Source organism: Oncorhynchus mykiss, chromosome 7 (assembly GCF_057628025.1).
Source record: "Oncorhynchus mykiss isolate SJ-2025 chromosome 7, ASM5762802v1, whole genome shotgun sequence".
NCBI classification, from domain to species: domain Eukaryota; kingdom Metazoa; phylum Chordata; class Actinopteri; order Salmoniformes; family Salmonidae; genus Oncorhynchus; species Oncorhynchus mykiss.
The window spans coordinates 69,525,487-69,547,255 of record NC_143028.1 but is presented as its reverse complement, the minus strand read 5'-3'; the positions used below and the strand labels follow the sequence as shown (position 1 = coordinate 69,547,255).

General features: G+C 40.0%; 1 long non-coding RNA gene across 2 annotated transcripts in view; it reads left to right on the top strand.

Annotated features, from left to right (window-relative positions):
* Positions 1-21,769, top strand: part of LOC149982658 (uncharacterized) — a 51,597-nt gene that overhangs the window by 11,802 nt on the left and 18,026 nt on the right. The gene's annotated exons all lie outside the window — the stretch shown is intronic.

Here is a 21,769-nt window from a genome sequence, read left to right as displayed (position 1 = left end):
CTCCAGTCGTCGAGAGCGATGAACATCAGGACTGACTAAACATTCCTCAATGGACCAATGCAGCCATTTTTATCTCAATGTCAAATCAAATCTGGGTAACAATGAAGTACCTCACTGTGATTGTTTTCAATAAAAATAGTGATGTCACCAGGCAGACCAGAACTTAAATTCCAGCAAAACAGGCAAAAATGTCAGGTAGTCTTTTCAAACAGCTCTTACACTAAAAGGGCATTATGATAGTTTTCCCAATTTCAAAGTATTATTCCAACCTCAAAGTGTGGAAATACAGTGCATTCAGAAAGTTTTCAGACCACTTCCCTTTTTCCACATTTTGTTACGTTACAGGCTTATTCTAAAATTGATTAAATTATCTTTCTTCCTCATCAATCCACACACAATAACATGTAATGAAAAAGCAAAAACAGGTTGTTAGACATTTTTAGCAAATTTATTTAAAAAAACTAAAACAGAAATACATTATTTACGTAAGTATTCGGACCCTTTGCTATGAGACTAGAAATTGAGCTCAGGTGTATCCTGTTTCCATTGATCATCCTGGAGATGTTTCTACAACTTGATTGGACATGATTTGGAAAGGCACACACCTGTTTATATAAGGTCCCACAGTTGACAGTGCATGTCAGAGCAAAAACCAAACAATCAGATTGAAGAAATTGTATGTAGAGCTCTGGGACAGGATTGTGTTCGAGGCACAGATCTGGGGAAGGGTACCAAAAATGTTCTGCAGCATTGAAGGTCCCCAAGAACACAGTGGCCTCCATAATTCTTAAATGGAAGAAGTTTGGAACCATCAAGACTCTTCTTAGATCTGGCTGCCTGGCCAAACTGAGCAATCGGGAGAGAAGGGCCTTGGTCAGGGAGGTGACCAATAACTCGATGCTCACTCTGACAGAGCTCCAGAGTTCCTCTGTGGAGATGGGAGAACCTTCCAGAAGGAAACGGAATCCACTCTTCAATAAAAGTCATATGACAGCCCGCTTGGACTTTGCCAAAAGGCACCTAAAGGACTCAGACCATGACATAAAAGATTCTCTGGTCTGAAAAAAAAGATTGAACTATTTGGCCTGAATGCCAAGTCTCACGACTGGAGGAAACCTGGCACCATCCCTATGGTGAAGCGTGGTGGTGGCAGCATGCTTTGGGGAAGTTTTTCAGCGGCAGGTACTGGGAGACTAGTCAGGATCGAGGGAAAGATGAATAATGCAAAGTACAGAGAGATCATTGATGAAAACCACTGGGAGACCAGTCAGGATCAAGGGAAAGATGAACGTGGCAAAGTACAGAGAGATCCTTGATGAAAACCTGCTCCAAAGCTCTCAGGTTCTCAGACTGGGGTGTAGGTTCATCTTCCAACAGGACAATGACCCTAAGCACAACAATGCAGGGGTGGCTTCAGGCAAGTCTCTGAATGTCCTTGAGTGGCCCAGCCAGAGCCCAGACTTGAACCCTATCTAATATCTCTGGAAGACCTGAAAATCACTGTTTAGCGATGCTGTCCTTCCAACCTGACAGAGCTTGAGAGGATCTGCATAGAAGAAGAATGTGAGAAACCCCCAAATATAGGTGTGCCAAGCTTGTAGCGTCATACCCAAGAAGACTCAAGGTTGTAATCGCTGCCAAGGTGCTTCAACAAAGTACTGAGTAAAGGGTCTGAACAGTTTCTAAATGCACTGTATATATGACACACAGGAAAATCACGCTTTTGACTGCACTTAGCCTTTAAACATTTTCATTAAGAAGGAGAGAGAAGATTTTACTTCTCTGAGCCAAACGCACAAGAATAATGTAGATTAAGTAACTGGAATGGAGAGCGTTTCAGCTGTTCTCTTATTATTATAATTATTATTAAGGAAATCGTACTTCTTGCAAAGCATGTAAACGTTTAAATCTAACTATTATATTAATCTGACTATTCACAATAATCGTACTGTTGTGTGCATGTAACCATACTTAGGGGGCATGGTGAGGCAGGTAGCCTAGTGGTTAGAGTGTTGGACTAGTAACAGAAAGGTTGCAAGATTGAATCCCTGAGCTGATAAGGTAAAAATCTGTTGTTCTAACCCTGAACAAGGCAGTTAACCCACTGTTCCTAGGCCGTCATTGAAAATAAGAAATGACTTGCGTAGTTAAATTAAGGTAAAATAAAAAATGCCCAAAACAATAAAGACATTACAAATGCCATATAATACATATATATATATACACACACAGTGTTGTAACAATGTACAAATGGTTAAAGAACACAAGTGAAAATAAAAAAGCATAAATATGGGTTGTATTTACAATTGTGTTTGTTCTTCACGGGTTGCCCTTTTCCTGTGGCAACAGGTCACAAAACTTGCTGCTGTTATGGCACACTGTGGAATTTCCCCCAGTAAATATGGGAGTTTATCAAAATTGGATTTGTTTTTCGAATTCTTTGTGGATCTGTGTCTTGAGAGCCATGTCTGCCTATGGCGGCCTTTCTCAATAGCAAGGCTATGCTCACTGAGTCTGTACATAGTCAAAGCTTTCCTTAAGTTTGGGTCAGTCACAGTGGTCAGGTATTCTGCCACTGTGTACTCTCTGTTTAAGGCCAAATTGCATTCTAGTTTGCTCTGTTTTTTTTGTTAATTCTTTCCAATGTGTCAAGTAATTATCTTTTTGTTTTCTTATGATTTGGTTGGGTCTAATTGTGCTGTTGTCCTGGGGATCTGTGGGGTGTGTTTGTGTTTGTGAACAGAGCCCCAGGACCAGCTTTCTTAGGTGACTCTTCTCCAGGTTCATCTCTCTGTAGGTGATGGCTTTGTTATGGAAGGTTTGGGAATCGCTTCCTTTTAGGTGGTTGTAGAATTTAACGGCTCTTTTCTGGATTTTGATAATTAGTGGGTATCGGCCTAATTCTGCTCTGCATGCATTATTTGGTGTTCTACGTTGTACACGGAGGATATTTTTGCAGAATTCTGCATGTCTCAATTTGGTGTTTGTCCCATTTTGTCAAGTCTTGGTTGGTGAGCGAACCCCAGACCTCACAACCATAAAGGGCAATGGGCTCTATGACTGATTCAAATATTTTTAGCCAGATCCTAATTGGTATGTTGAAATTTATGTTCCTTTTGATGGCATAGAATGCCCTTCTTGCCTTGTCTCTGTCACGATTCTTCAAAGTCGAACCCAGAAGCAGACCAGGACAAGGAGAGTAGGAAAAAGGTGAGTATTTATTTACAAGTGAATGGGTAGATATATCCAGGTGGTGTAGCGGGTAGCGGTGATGAGTTGATGGGAGTAAATAGGTGGATCCAATGGGGAAGCGGAATCTTCTGACGACCAGGCGGGAATGGGGTAAATGATCCGGGTGAGTAACTGAAGACAGAACAAACAGAGGTAAGTTCAAGGCAAGCAATACGTAACAAACAACAAAACAACTTCTATCCAACTTGAGGCTGATACTCTGGCACAACATACGGTTCATGGCTAACGATCCGGCAGGGAATGGATGTCAGGTCCGGGCTTATGAAGAGGAGAGATGATGATCAGGACCAGGTGTGCATATAGCTGATGGGATACAGGTGCAGATAATCAGAAACCCCAACTGGCTACATTGCCCGGCAACCAGACAGGGTGCGTTCCAGGACGCCGGAAAAACTCTCCAGGACAGAACATAGGCAAAAAACAGACTCAGGAAACGGGATTCGTGACAGTCTCTCAGATCGTTCACAGCTTTGTGGAAGTTACCTGTGGCGCTGATGTTTAGGCCAAGGTATGTATAGTTTTTTGTGTGCTCTAGGGCAACAGTGTCTAGATGGAATTTGTATTTGTGGTCCTGGCAACTGGACCTTTTTTGGAACACCATTATTTTGGTCTTACTGAGATTTACTGTCAGGGCCCAGGTCTGACAGAATCTGTGCAGAAGATATAGGTGCTGCTGTAGGCCCTCCTTGGTTGGTGACAGACGCACCAGATCATCAGCAAACAGTAGACATTTGACTTCGGATTCTAGTAGGGTGAGGCCAGGTGCTGCAGACTTTTCTAGTGCCCGTGCCAATTCGTTAATATATATGTTGAAGAGGGTGGGGCTTAAGCTGCATCCCTGTCTCACCCCACGACCCTGTGTGAAGAAATGTGTGTTTTTTGCCAATTTTAACCGCACACTTGTTGTTTGTGTACATGGATTTTATAATGTTGTATGTTCTACGCCCCAACACCACTTTCCATCAATTTGTATAGCAGACCTCATGCCAAATTGAGTCGAAGGCTTTTTTTTAAATCAACAAAGCATGGGAAGACTTTGCCTTTGTTTTGGTTTGTTTGGTTGTCAATTAGGGTGTGTAGGGTGAATACATGGTCTGTTGTACGGTAATTTGGTAAAAAGCCTATTTGACATTTGCTCAGTACATTGTTTTCATTGAGGAAATATACGAGTCTGCTGTTAATGATAATGCAGAGAATTTTCCCAAGGTTACTGTTGACGCATATTCCACGGTAGTTATTGGGGTCAAATTTGTCTCCACTTTTGTGGATTGGGGTGATCAGTCCTTGGTTCCAAATATTGGGGAAGATGCCAGAGCTAAGAATTATGTTAAAGAGTTTTATTATAGCCAATTGGAATTTCTTGCCTGTATATTTGATCATTTCATTAAGGATACCATCAACACCACAGGCCTTTTTGGGTTGGAGGTTTTTTATTTTGTCCAGTGGGTTCTGGTAGTCTTTAACAGTTGATTCTAAGATTTGTATTTGATCATGTATATGTTTTTGCTCTTTATTCTTTGTTATAGAGCCAAAAAGATTGGAGAAGTGGTTTACCCATATCTCCATTTTGGAAAGATAATTCTTCGTGTTGTTGTTTGTTTAGTGTTTTCCAATTTTCCCAGAAGTGGTTAGAGTTTATGGATTCTTCAATTCCATTGAGCTGATTTCTGACATGATGTTCCTTCTTTTCCGTAGTGTATTTCTGTGTTATTTTGGTGATTCACCATAGTGAAGGCGTAGACTCAGGTTTTCTGTATTGTTTTAGTGATTCACCATAGTGAAGGCGTAGACTCAGGTTTTCCGGGTCTCTAGGTTTCTCAATTTCTTTCTTAGATGTTTGCTTTCTTCATCAAACCATTTGTCATTGTTGTTCATTTTCTTCAGTTTTCAATTTGAGATTTTTAGATTTGATAGGGAAGCACTCTCTCCATACCCCTCTATCTATCTATCTCTCTCTCTCTCCATACCCTCTCTTTCTCTCTCTCCATACCCTCTCTCTCCATACCCTCTCTCTCTCTCTCCATACCCTCTCTCTCTCTCTCTCCCTACCCCCCACTCTCTCTCTCTCCATACCCTCTTTCTCTCTCCCTACCCCCTCTCTCTCTCCATACCCCCCCCCCCCTCTCTCTCTCTCTCTCTATACCCACTCTCTCTCTCTCAAAACCCTCTCTCTCACTCCATACCCACTCTCTCTCTCCCTACCCTCTCTCTCTCAAAACCCTCTCTCTCTCAAAACCCTCTCTCTCACTCCATGCCCACTCTCTCTCTCCATACCCACTCTCTCTCTCTCTCAAAACCTTCTCTCTCACTCCATACCCACTCTCTCTCTCCCTACCCTCTCTCTCTCAAAACCCTCTCTCTCTCAAAACCCTCTCTCTCTCAAAACCCTCTCTCTCTCAAAACCCTATCTCTCTCAAAACCCTCTCTCTCACTCCATGCCCACTCTCTCTCTCCATACCCACTCTCTCTCTCCATACCCTCTCGCTCTCTCTCTCCATACCCTCTCTCCATACCCTCTCTCTCTCTCTCTCTCCCTATACTCACACTCTCTCCCTACCCTCTCTCTCTCTCTCTCTCTCTTCATACCCTCTCTTTCTGTCTTTCTCCCTACCCTCTCTCTCTCTTTCTCCCTTCCCTCTCTCTCTCCCTACCCTCTCTCTCTCTCTCTTTCTCCCTTCCCTCTCTCTCTACCTCTCTCTCTCTCTTTCTCCCTATACTCTCTCTCTCTCAAGAGCCACAGATGGACAGATGTGTGTCACTGGGGGAGAGGGGGCCTTTAAATGGACAGATGTGTGTCACTGGGGGAGAGGGGGCCTTTAAATGTACATATGTCTGTCTCTGGGGGAGAGGGGGCCTTTAAATTGACAGATGTGTGTCACTGGGGGAGAGGGGGCCTTTAAATGGACAGATGTGTGTCACTCGGGGAGAGGGGGCCTTTAAATGGACATACAGTGGGGCAAAAAAGTATTTAGTCAGTCACCAATTGTGCAAGTACTCCTACTTAAGAAGATGAGAGAGGCCTGTAATTTTCATCATAGGTACACTTCAACTATGACAGACAAAATGAGAAAAAAAAATCCAGAAAATCACATTGTAGGATTTTTAATGTCTGTCATAGTTGAAGTGTACTTATGATGAAAATTACAGGCCTCTCTCATCTTTTTAAGTGGGAGAACTTGCACAATTGGTGGCTGACTAAATACTTTTTTGCCCCACTGTATGTGTGTCACTGGGGGAAGATGTGTTTGGCAGGGGGATGGCATTAAGAGAAGCAGCAGTTACTCAGACTCCCATTCTTCTCTTTCACAATATAGCTCTCTCTCTACCTCTATTAAAAGGTTCTTTCTCTGAAGTACACACATTTGACAATACTCTCTCACGCTCCCTTTTCTTCCTCTCTCTCTTTGTCAGCTTTCTGCATATGTAAAAGGACCAGGGGGAATATTGAAAATAATGTTTATATATTTAGCATACTGTACATAACCTCCCATTTGGCAGATAATAATTTTCAATTTCATTACATATATTCTAGTTCTATAAGAAACATTCCTCTACACTTCCCTAACTCGCTAAATATGCCTTCATTTTCCTCTGGTCAATGTGCATGTGGAGTCTGGTTTGGGTTTCATTCGTTATTGTGACAATCCCTGGTGCTGTCGCTCCATATGAAACATGCTTGTCTGGTGAGGCTGTGCTGGATCATAGAGGCCACAGCGGCTGACATTAATCTCAACCCCCCTCCATTCATTAAAACCAGATGTGGTGTCCATCTCCACTAAGACTGGGGGCTAGTTGGATGGTCATGGCAGCGAGGGATGAGGCAGATCTGGGCCAGTCATTTTACACACAGACACTCATGGAAATAGACAAGACATACAACCATAAACACAGACGTAATGTAGACAAACAGAGATGTAAAAGAACACAGATAATGGCAGCCAGATACAGATGACACACACACACACACACACACACACACACACACACACACACATACACATACACAGCAGGATGAGACCCCTAATCCCCCAACCCTCCTGTTGGTCATTCCTTCTCAATGAGTGGGAGACCCCTAGGGTTAAGAATGAAAACCTCCCACTTCCCTTTTCCATTTCCTTGTGTGTGTGCGTGTGTGTGTGTGTGTGCGTGCGCGCGTGCGTGCGTGTGTATAGACACTATCTCAAATATAGCAATGATCATAACATTTCATAGAACATAGATGTCATTAAATGTGTCTATATGACAACGATCCCAGTCTTGATGTTTGAAGTGTTTCATCTGGGCACAGGGAGGATGAAAGGAGGAAACTGAGGACAACCGTGTTATCTGTTTCCTCTCCTCCCTTCACCAGGCAGAGTGCCTTGTTATCTCTGTCTGGAGATCTCCAGATATATAGACTACGACATCATATCCTGCCTGGCCTGGGTTGTCGCCGTGGTGATTTAGACAGACTTTCTACGGTCAAATTTATTAGGGCACACTGTAGCCATACGGATACGAAAACAGGCGCTTCTCATTGGATAAGTTCCAGTAGTCCCTCCCTGTTTCAGTCTGTTATCTTCCGTTTGGTGCCTAATGAATACGTCCCTACATTCTCTCTCAACAGACAGCAGGCAGTATAGCAGACCATCGTCCACCATCTGTCCTCACCCTGAGTGTGTTTGTGTGAGATATTCACATGGGGCATTTCTCTTTTATGGGGACTAAATGATCAATTTTGACTCCTAGTGTGTCATTACTTGTGTTCCTTTAGCTAATACAGCTCGTATTGGGAAACACTAAAAAGTGCATTCCAGAAGGGTGAGTGAAACATCCTGGAACTGCGTGTGTACTACTTTTCCTACATAATCAGGACCTTAATGTCCTAACAATTCATCCCAATGTCCTGAAAAGATAAGAAAACAACTTTTTTGAAAAGTCAGGATTTTTTCAGGTCCTGAATTTGTCAACTGCTATTTTAAGTTGAAGGATTTTGTGGTTAAGGAAAATCTGTTTTTTAATGGTCAAACATTTTTACACTCCAAAAAGTCCGGAAATGTCACGAAAACAAAGCTGTGTGTGTGTCTCTGTGTGTGGGTGTGCGTGCATCTGTGTGTGTGCTTGTGTGCCTGTGCAACTGTGTGTGTCTCTGTGTATGTGCGTGTGCTTGTGTGCCTGTGCAGTGGTGGAAAAAGTACCCAATTTTCATAACTGAGTAAAAGTAAATCTACCTTAAAAGAAAATGACTCAAGTAAAAGTCACCCAGTAAAATACTACTTGAGTAAAAATCTAAAAGTATTTGGTTTTAAATGTACTTAAGTATCAAAAGTAAAAATAATTTTAAATGTCTTATATTAAGTAAACCAGACAACACAATTCTTGTTTTTTGGATAGCCAGTGGCACACCAACACTCAGACATCATTTACAGACGAAGCATTTGTGTTTAGTGAGTCTGCCAGATCAGAGGCAGTAGGAATGACCAGGGATGTTCTCTTGATAAGTGCATGAATTAGATTTTCCTGTCCTGCTAAGCATTCAAAATGTATGAGTATTTTTGGGTGTCAGGGAAAATGTAAGGAGTAAAAAGTAAATTGTTTTCTTTAGGAATGTAGTGAAGTAAAAGTTGTCCAAAATATAAATAGTAAAGTAAAGCACAGATACCCCAAAAAAGACTTAAGTAAAAATACTTTTAAGTTCTACTTAAGTACTTTACACCACTGTCCGTGTGTATCTCTGTGTGTGTGTGTCAGTTTGCTTGTGTGCCTCTGTGTGTGCACACCCCTGTGTGTGTGGGTGTGTGTCCCTCTGTGTGCGTGGGTGTGCGCGCCTCTGTGTGTGCGTGCCTCTGAGTGTGCGCGCATGTGTGCCTGTGTGCGCGTGTGCCTGCTCGCTCTTGTGTGCATGTACTAAGTTATGCAGTATGGTAAAGTAGACTGTCAACTATCTAAAAACCAGACTTGAATGATATACCATGACATTAAAGTTTCCCAAATGTATGCTGTCTGTAATTGTAAATCCATAAATCTATCAAGTTCCAGAAGTTATGTTACATCTTTATAGGTGCTAAACGAGACCACTGAGAGTTATACAACACTCTAAATTGCTTTCCATCTGGTTTATCTGCTCAGTCCCATCTGTGATTCCATAATGACACATCATTTATGTACAACTCTGGTTTATCCCTGAATATGTTTTTGTAATGTTATGGACACAGACTCCAATGCCAATGTATCTGAAAGTCATTATATGCTAGGAAGTATAAGAGAACGCAACATTTAGAGGATGGCTACATTAGCATCACACAGTTACATACCTAAGACTGATTTTGGAGCGATTCTCTGGTCGAAGACAATCTACGATCCTGTGGAAAAGAATACAGATACAACAATTTCTGAAATATGCGTGAGCTTGGTGAATCCGACACTAAGATTAATGCACCATGCGTGCTCTGGCTGGACAAGACTAAAAACATGACAGACTTTTCCCGAGCCTGCAAAACGGGTTCCTACAGCTGGGAAGAGACAGATTTAGAACATTACCCTATTGGTATTTTGTGTTAAAGTAGGCCGGATAGGTTTTGCAGGGATTGGATTTGAGAAACACAGTATTCTATTTTTGTTCACTGGACACCTGCTCATTGAACATCTCATTCCAAAATCATGGGCATTAATATGGAGTTGGTCCTCACTTTGCTGCTACAACAGCCTCCACTCGTCTGGTAGATGTTCGAACATTGCTGTGGGGACTTAATTAATTCAGTCACAAGAGCATTAGTGAGGTTGGGCACTGATATTGGGCAATTTGGCCTGGCTCACAGTCTTCGTTCCAATTGATCCCAAAAATGTTCGATGGGGTTGAGGTCAGGGCCCTGTGCAGGCCAGTCAAGTTATTCCAAACAGATCTCGACAAACCATTTCTCTATGGACCTCGCTTTGTGCAATGGGGCGTCGTCATGCTGAAACAGGAAAGGGCCTTCCCCAAACTGTTGCCACAAAGTAGGAAGCACAGAATCATCTCGGATGTCATTGTATTTTGTAGTATTAAGATGACTAACGGGCCTATCCAGAACCATGAAAAAAAGACCATTACTCATCCTTTACAATTGGCAAAATAAATTGAGGTATGTAGGGTTCTCCTCCTTCTACGAGGGAAAAACAACATACTAGAATGAAGGAAACAACAACATATCAAATTGAAAACATATAAGGATCCAATAATTACTAGTAAGAAGGAATATAGGGAACAACAAAATACTAGTATGAAGGGAACAACAACACACTATTATGAAGGGAACAACAACACACTATTATGAAGGGAACAACAACATACTAGTATGAAAGGTACAACAACATACTATTATGAAAGGAACAACAACATACTAGTATGAAAGGAACAACAACATACTAGTATGAAAGGAACAACAACGCACTATTATGAAAGGAACAACAACATACTATTATGAAAGGAACAACAACATACTATTATGAAGGGAACAACAACATACTAGTATGAAGGGAACAACAACATACTAGTATGAAAGGAACAACAACATACTATTATGAAAGGAACAACAACATACTATTATGAAGGGAACAACAACATACTATTATGAAGGGAACAACAACACACTATTATGAAGGGAACAACAACACACTATTATGAAGGGAACAACAACATACTAGTATGAAAGGAACAACAACATACTATTATGAAAGGAACAACAACATACTAGTATGAAAGGAACAACAACATACTAGTATGAAAGGAACAACAACATACTATTATGAAGGGAACAACAACACACTATTTTGAAAGGAACAACAACATACTATTATGAAAGGAACAACAACATACTATTATGAAGGGAACAACAACACACTATTATGAAGGGAACAAAAACACACTAGTATGAAGGGAACAACAACATACTATTATGAAGGGAACAACAACACACTATTAAGAAGGGAACAACAACACACTATTATGAAGGGAACAACAACATACTAGTATGAAAGGAACAACAACATACTATTATGAAAGGAACAACAACATACTAGTATGAAAGGAACAACAACATACTAGTATGAAAGGAACAACAACATACTATTATGAAAGGAACAACAACATACTAGTATGAAAGGAACAACAACATACTATTATGAAAGGAACAACAACATACTAGTATGAAAGGAACAACAACATACTGGTATGAAGGGAACAACAACATACTAGTATGAAGGGAACAACAACCCACTATTATGAAGGGAACAACAACATACTATTATGAAGGGAACAACAACATACTAGTTTGAAGGGAACAACAACATACTATTATGCAGGGAACAACAACATACTAGTATGAAAGGAACAACAACATACTATTATGAAAGGAACAACAACATACTATTATGAAGGGAACAACAACACACTGTTATGAAGGGAACAACAACATACTATTATGAAGGGAACAACAACATACTAGTATGAAGGGAACAACAACATACTAGTATGAGGGGAACAACAACATACTAGTATGAAGGGAACAACAACACACTATTATGAAGGGAACATCAACACACTATTATGAAGGGAACAACAACATACTATTATGAAGGGAACACCAACATACTATTATGAAGGGAACAACAACATACTATTATGAAGGGAACAACAACATACTATTATGAAGGGAACAACAACATACTATTATTAAGGGAACAACAACACACTATTATGAAGGGAACAACAACATACTATTATGAAGGGAACAACAACATACTATTATGAAGGGAACAACAACATACTATTATGAAGGGAACAACAACATACTATTATGAAGGGAACAACAACATACTATTATGAAGGGAACAACAACATACTATTATTAAGGGAACAACAACACACTATTATGAAGGGAACAACAACATACTATTATGAAGGGAACAACAACATACTATTATGAAGGGAACAACAACATACTATTATGAAGGGAACAACAACATACTATTATGAAAGGAACAACAACATACTAGTATGAAAGGAACAACAACATACTATTATGAAGGGAACAACAACGCACTATTATGAAAGGAACAACAACATACTATTATGAAAGGAACAACAACATACTATTATGAAGGGAACAACAACATACTAGTATGAAGGGAACAACAACATACTAGTATGAAAGGAACAACAACATACTATTATGAAAGGAACAACAACATACTATTATGAAGGGAACAACAACATACTATTATGAAGGGAACAACAACACACTATTATGAAGGGAACAACAACACACTATTATGAAGGGAACAACAACATACTAGTATGAAAGGAACAACAACATACTATTATGAAAGGAACAACAACATACTAGTATGAAAGGAACAACAACATACTAGTATGAAAGGAACAACAACATACTATTATGAAGGGAACAACAACATACTAGTATGAAGGGAACAACAACACACTATTTTGAAAGGAACAACAACATACTATTATGAAAGGAACAACAACATACTATTATGAAGGGAACAACAACACACTATTATGAAGGGAACAACAACACACTAGTATGAAGGGAACAACAACATACTATTATGAAAGGAACAACAACATACTAGTATGAAAGGAACAACAACATACTATTATGAAGGGAACAACAACATACTATTATGAAGGGAACAACAACACACTATTAAGAAGGGAACAACAACACACTATTATGAAGGGAACAACAACATACTAGTATGAAAGGAACAACAACATACTATTATGAAAGGAACAACAACATACTAGTATGAAAGGAACAACAACATACTAGTATGAAAGGAACAACAACATACTATTATGAAAGGAACAACAACATACTAGTATGAAAGGAACAACAACATACTAGTATGAAAGGAACAACAAAATACTATTATGAAGGGAACAACAACATACTAGTAAGAAAGGAACAACAACATACTATTATGAAGGGAACAACAACATACTATTATGAAGGGAACAACAACACACTATTATGAAGGGAACAACAACACACTAGTATGAAGGGAACAACAACATACTAGTATGAAAGGAACAACAACATACTATTATGAAAGGAACAACAACATACTAGTATGAAAGGAACAACAACATACTAGTATGAAGGGAACAACAACATACTAGTATGAAGGGAACAACAACACACTATTATGAAGGGAACAACAACATACTATTATGAAGGGAACAACAACATACTAGTTTGAAGGGAACAACAACATACTATTATGAAGGGAACAACAACATACTAGTATGAAAGGAACAACAACATACTATTATGAAAGGAACAACAACATACTATTATGAAGGGAACAACAACACACTGTTATGAAGGGAACAACAACATACTATTATGAAGGGAACAACAACATACTAGTATGAAGGGAAAAACAACATACTAGTATGAGGGGAACAACAACATACTAGTATGAAGGGAACAACAACACACTATTATGAAGGGAACAACAACACACTAGTATGAAGGGAACAACAACATACTAGTATGAAAGGAGCAACAACATACTATTATGAAAGGAACAACAACATACTATTATGAAGGGAACAACAACATACTATTATGAAGGGAACAACAACACACTATTATGAAGGGAACAACAACACACTATTATGAAGGGAACAACAACACACTAGTATGAAGGGAACAACAACATACTATTATGAAAGGAACAACAACATACTAGTATGAAAGGAACAACAACATACTATTATGAAGGGAACAACAACACACTATTTTGAAAGGAACAACAACATACTATTATGAAAGGAACAACAACATACTATTATGAAGGGAACAACAACACACTATTATGAAGGGAACAACAACACACTAGTATGAAGGGAACAACAACATACTATTATGAAAGGAACAACAACATACTAGTATGAAAGGAACAACAACATACTATTATGAAGGGAACAACAACATACTATTATGAAGGGAACAACAACACACTATTAAGAAGGGAACAACAACACACTATTATGAAGGGAACAACAACATACTAGTATGAAAGGAACAACAACATACTATTATGAAAGGAACAACAACATACTAGTATGAAAGGAACAACAACATACTAGTATGAAAGGAACAACAACATACTATTATGAAAGGAACAACAACATACTAGTATGAAAGGAACAACAACATACTAGTATGAAAGGAACAACAAAATACTATTATGAAGGGAACAACAACATACTAGTAAGAAAGGAACAACAACATACTATTATGAAGGGAACAACAACATACTATTATGAAGGGAACAACAACACACTATTATGAAGGGAACAACAACACACTAGTATGAAGGGAACAACAACATACTAGTATGAAAGGAACAACAACATACTATTATGAAAGGAACAACAACATACTAGTATGAAAGGAACAACAACATACTAGTATGAAGGGAACAACAACATACTAGTATGAAGGGAACAACAACACACTATTATGAAGGGAACAACAACATACTATTATGAAGGGAACAACAACATACTAGTTTGAAGGGAACAACAACATACTATTATGAAGGGAACAACAACATACTAGTATGAAAGGAACAACAACATACTATTATGAAAGGAACAACAACATACTATTATGAAGGGAACAACAACACACTGTTATGAAGGGAACAACAACATACTATTATGAAGGGAACAACAACATACTAGTATGAAGGGAAAAACAACATACTAGTATGAGGGGAACAACAACATACTAGTATGAAGGGAACAACAACACACTATTATGAAGGGAACAACAACACACTAGTATGAAGGGAACAACAACATACTAGTATGAAAGGAGCAACAACATACTATTATGAAAGGAACAACAACATACTATTATGAAGGGAACAACAACATACTATTATGAAGGGAACAACAACACACTATTATGAAGGGAACAACAACACACTAGTATGAAGGGAACAACAACATACTAGTATGAAAGGAACAACAACATACTATTATGAAAGGAACAACAACATACTATTATGAAAGGAACAACAACATACTAGTATGAAGGGAACAACAACATACTAGTATGAAGGGAACAACAACACACTATTATGAAGGGAACAACAACATACTATTATGAAGGGAACAACAACATACTAGTTTGAAGGGAACAACAACATACTATTATGAAGGGAACAACAACATACTAGTATGAAAGGAACAACAACATACTATTATGAAAGGAACAACAACATACTATTATGAAGGGAACAACAACACACTAGTATGAAGGGAACAACAACATACTAGTATGAAAGGAACAACAACATACTATTATGAAAGGAACAACAACATACTAGTATGAAAGGAACAACAACATACTGGTATGAAGGGAACAACAACATACTAGTATGAAGGGAACAACAACCCACTATTATGAAGGGAACAACAACATACTATTATGAAGGGAACAACAACATACTAGTTTGAAGGGAACAACAACATACTATTATGCAGGGAACAACAACATACTAGTATGAAAGGAACAACAACATACTATTATGAAAGGAACAACAACATACTATTATGAAGGGAACAACAACACACTGTTATGAAGGGAACAACAACATACTATTATGAAGGGAACAACAACATACTAGTATGAAGGGAACAACAACATACTAGTATGAGGGGAACAACAACATACTAGTATGAAGGGAACAACAACACACTATTATGAAGGGAACAGCAACACACTATTATGAAGGGAACAACAACATACTATTATGAAGGGAACACCAACATACTATTATGAAGGGAACAACAACATACTATTATGAAGGGAACAACAACATACTATTATGAAGGGAACAACAACATACTATTATTAAGGGAACAACAACACACTATTATGAAGGGAACAACAACATACTATTATGAAGGGAACAACAACATACTATTATGAAGGGAACAACAACATACTATTATGAAGGGAACAACAACATACTATTATGAAAGGAACAACAACATACTAGTATGAAGGGAACAACAACATACTATTATGAAGGGAACAACAACACACTATTATGAAGGGAACAACAACATACTATTATGAAGGGAACAACAACATACTATGAAGGGAACAACAACACACTATTATGAAGGGAACAACAACATACTGTTATGAAGGGAACAACAACACACTATTATGAAGGGAACAACAACACACTGTTATGAAAGGAACAACAACATACTATTATGAAGGGAACAACAACATACTATTATGAAGGGAACAACAACATACTATTATGAAGGGAACAACAACATACTATTATGAAGGGAACAACAACATACTAGTATGAAGGGAACAACAACATACTATTATGAAAGGAACAACAACATACTATTATGAAGGGAACAACAACATACTATTATGAAGGGAACAACAACATACTAGTATGAAGGGAACAACAACATACTAGTATGAAGGGAACAACAACATACTAGTATGAAAGGAACAACAACATACTATTATGAAGGGAACAACAACATACTGTTATGAAGGGAACAACAACACACTATTATGAAGGGAACAACAACATACTAGTATGAAGGGAACAACAACATACTATTATGAAAGGAACAACAACATACTATTATGAAGGGAACAACAACATACTATTATGAAGGGAACAACAACATACTAGTATGAAGGGAACAACAACACACTATTATGAAGGGAACAACAACATACTATTATGAAGGGAACAACAACATACTAGTATGAAGGGAACAACAACACACTATTATGAAGGGAACAACAACATACTAGTATGAAAGGAACAACAACACACTATTATGAAGGGAACAACAACACACTATTATGAAGGGAACAACAACATACTAGTATGAAAGGAACAACAACACACTATTATGAAGGGAACAACAACACACTATTATGAAGGGAACAACAACATACTAGTATGAAAGGAACAACAACATACTATTATGAAGGGAACAACAACACACTATTATGAAGGGAACAACAACATACTAGTATGAAGGGAACAACAACATACTAGTATGAAGGGAACAACAACACGCTATTATGAAGGTATTTGTAGTTGTCCACATATTCTAAGTCAGAACCGCCCAGAATAGTGATGTTGGACGGGCGGGAGGGTGCGGGCAGCGATCGGTTGAAGAGCATGCATTTAGTTTTACTTGTATTTAAGAGCAGTTGGAGGCCACGGAAGGAGAGTTGTATGGCATTGAAGCTCGTCTGGAGGGTTGTTAACACAGTGTCCAAAGAAGGGCCAGAAGAATACATAATGAGTTTGTCTGCGTAGAGGTGGATCAGAGACTCACCAGCAGCAAGAGCGACATCATTAATGTATAAAGAGAAGAGAGTTGGTCTGGTCCAATAATTGAACCCTGCGGCACCCCCATAGAGACTGACAGAGACCCGGACAACAGGCCCTCCGATTTGACACACTGAACTCTATCAGAGAAGTAGTTGGTGAACCAGGCGAGGCAATCATTTGAGAAACCAAGGCTATCGAGTCTGCCAATGAGGATGTGGCGACTGACAGAGTTGAAAGCCTTGGCCAGGTCAATGAATACGGCTGCACAGTATTGTTTCTTATCGATGGCGGTTAAGATATCGTTTAGGACCTTGAGCGTCACACATTTCACACACATTATTTACATACTTACTGTTAGCACTTGGTAGCCTATAGCAACTCCCCCAAATAATAGGCTTTAGATGAGGCAGGTGAACCTGCATCCACAATACTTTACTTCAATAACACTTGAGATGAGATCTTCCCTAAGCATTACAGGGACATGGCTCTGAATACATATAACAACACCTCCCCCATAAGCATTAATTTCTATTCTATAGATGTTATATACTTGTATTGCTATATCATCAAAGGAATTATCTAAGTAAGTCTCAAAAATGGCTAATGTATGAATGTTACCTGATGTTAGCAAATGACTGATTTCATTAACCTTATTTCTGAGGCTACATATATTAATATGAGCTATGTTCAGCTCTTTCCCTGGTATTTTCTCAGAGATAGACAGCTTGGACACAGCTGTCTAGAGGTCCAGTTGTGAGGCCGGTGCTTGGACACCACAGGACTAAGTAGAGCAACAGTCTTGTAAAACCAATGTCATACACTGAGTTGAAATCAGTGGACACTATTCCCTTACCTTTTACATGTTTACATTAATGTACTTGAGTAACATACTGCACAATATTGTATCACAAGTGAAAAAACACCAAACGTGAACAAGAAGACTTAAAAAGAACAGAGAAACAGAGAAAGCATGTGTGTATACTGTAAACGCACAAGCAAACCCTTTGTCGTTGCTCCAAAAGAAGTGTAGTGGAGGCACAGGAAAACAGCTCAATTCTGAGTCATGTATCGCTCCATGGACAGATGCTACACATCCCATCGCCTAAGCAGGTTGCTAAGCTACTGCTCATTTTGACAGACAGCTTTTTAACCAGCATTAACAAGCCTTATACAATGACTTTTGGGCAGTCACTGCAGTCACTGAACTGAAGAAAACTTCAAGACTGGAACACCCAATAAGTTAGCTAAGAGGATGGTCAGCTTTTAACCTTAGAAGGCGCTAGCTTCACTGTTGTTGAATAAGCAAAGCTGGGGACACTATGGTGTTTGGGAAAGCAGCATGTGAAAACATTTTACAACGTCTCTTCTGGGAAAGTCAGGGCTCAAACACAGACCTTAGTCAGTGACGGACATGTTTTCAGTTCATTTAGAAGGCAACAGGTGTGAAGGTTTGTAGGGGCTGCAGCCTCAGTGCTTCTCCTCAACCTTTTCAAACCAAACAAATAATGTTACTGGACAAACAATCTGAAGATGCACCAAGACTTTATTTTATTGGTCAATCACTATGAGACAGAAGATGGCTAAGGAATTGGAGGAGTAAAACAGAATAGAAAAATATCTTCATTGTCTAATCTCAAGCACACACAAGCCTGCACATACACACACACAAAGTGAATGATACCATCACAATAATTAAATTGGATACAGAATATGCATAAACGGAGGTAACTGACTGATATAAGAACATAATATTTATTCATTTATGGCCATATCATCTCATTACATTGAAACTTAGATGCATGAGTAATCTGAGTGTTTGTTTACTGGGGAAATCACAAACAATAGCAGCCTTATAAAAATTCCACTGAGTCACTACAAGTATGCAAGACATCTTGCAGATCAGACACTTGTCACTGCTCTCTCTCTCCCGCTCGCCATCACTCACACTTTGGCTTTCTGTCTGTCTGTCTGGATAACTCTACTCCCTCCACAGAACTCTGCAACTCCTTCCTTCAGTTTTTGAAGTTTGGACATGATCACCATAATAAACTCATCACTGAATGATCAATCTCCTTCAGCGTACCCTCCCCCTGTCTACCTCCCAAACGTGACCACTGAAACCCAGGTTTCTGAATTTGCCCCAAATGAACTCTCCCTATATCTCAAAACTCAGCATGTCATCCAAGACTACAACTTGCTCCATGGGTCCTCTCCTCACTGTTCTCATCAACGCCTGCCTGCCTACTTTCTGTCTATATATCACACACATCGTCAACCTCTCCCCCACTCAGGGAACTACAAAACAGCTGCAGTCACCCCCATCTTAAAAAAGCCAGGACTGGACACCTCCATCCTCACTAACTTACACCACATTGCCAACCTCCCATTTCTTGCCAAGACTCTGGAACAGACAGTTGCCTCCCAATTACTAACCCACCTGCTAATCAACAACCTATTTAAGCCCCTCCAGTCTGGTTTCCGCCCCTCCACAGTACTGAAACCGCAATCCTCAAAGTTGTAAATTAGCTCCTCACCCCTGCAGATGCTGTAGCCCTCCACATCCACAATTCTCCTCGACCGGAGTTCTACTTTGACAGAGTGAGGAGCCTTCAGGTCCTCCTCACCAGGCTTGAGGGTCTGGGTGTTGAGGGCACCATACTCTCCTGGCTACGATCATACCTCACCAACCGGACCCACTACATCTCCTTCCATGGCCACAGCTCAGACTCAGCTGCAGTTATATAGGGTGTCCCCCAGGACTCTGTGGTGGGTCACATCTTCATCATCTACATCCTCCCCTGGCAACCTCACCATTGACGACACCACTGTCTCTCCCTCCCCAACCACGCAACCTTGGCGTCATCCTGGGACTCCACCCTCTCCTTTGACCACCACAAAAGAGAGAGTGTCAAATCCTCATTCTTCCACCGCTGCAACATTGCCAAAGTCAGGTCCTCCATCTCTCGTCCTGCTGCTGAAAACCTCATACATGCATTCATCTCATCACGCAACTCACTACTCTATGGCATCAACTTAAGCTCCCTTCATAAGCTGTAAATGGTTCAAATCTCTGCAGCCCGACTCTTCACCCACAGCACCTCACTGTGGGTTTCTCTAGAGATAAATCAGATCAAGCCCAAAATGTTTGATGTAGTAAGGGGTTGTAGTTTCCAACATGCCAATATTCTACATAGTTTAGCGCAGAAAACATGGTAATTAAATACAACGACCATAATCCTGTTCCCCCCTCTCCCTCCTATCTCCCTCCTATCCCCCTCCCCTTCCCTCCCCCAGTGTAGTATGTTGTGGGCTTTGTGCATGGCCAGGCCAGCTATTGTTCGAAGGGGGGAGGGAGGGGTAGGAGGGCAGTAGGAGAGAGGGAGGAAGGAAGAAGGACAGTAGGAGAGAGGGGAACGAAGGGGAAGGAGGGAAGGAACACAGCACGGCAAGAAGTTGCTAATCTCCTGATGATTTATCACCTCTAAGGACTGAGAGAAGCAGCTAATCCCTGACAGAGAGACGTTCTCAAGTCTCTCTCTCGCTCTGTATCTCTCTCTCTCTAGCTCTTTCTCTCTCTCTCTCGCTCTCTGTCTCCCTCGCTCTCTATCTCTCTCATATCAAATAAAAAAAAATAAAACATTGTCACGCAAATCAGGTTAGTAGAGATAATTTGTAAAGTGACTATGCATAGATAATAAACAGCGAGTAGCAGCAGTGTAAAAACAGAGGGGGGGGGGGGGGGGGGGGGTCAATGTAAATAGTCCGGTAGCCATTTGATTATTTGTTCAGCATTCTTACGGCTTGGGGGTAGAAGCTGTTAAGGTGCCTTTTGGTCCTAGACTTGGTAATCAGGTACCCCTTGCCGTACGGTAGTAGAGAGAACTGTCTATGACTTGGGTGACTGGAGTCTGACAATTTGTTGGGCCTTCCTCTGACACCGCCTAGTATATAGGTCCTGGATGTCAGGAAGCTTGGTATTAGTGATGTACTGGTCCCGATGGTGCAGCTGTAGAACCTTTTTGTTCCTTTTGTCCAGGTGGGAAAGGGAAGTGTGGAGTTGCATCATCTGTGGATCTGTTGGGACGGTATGCAAATTGGAGTGGGTCTAGGATTTCCGGCATGATGG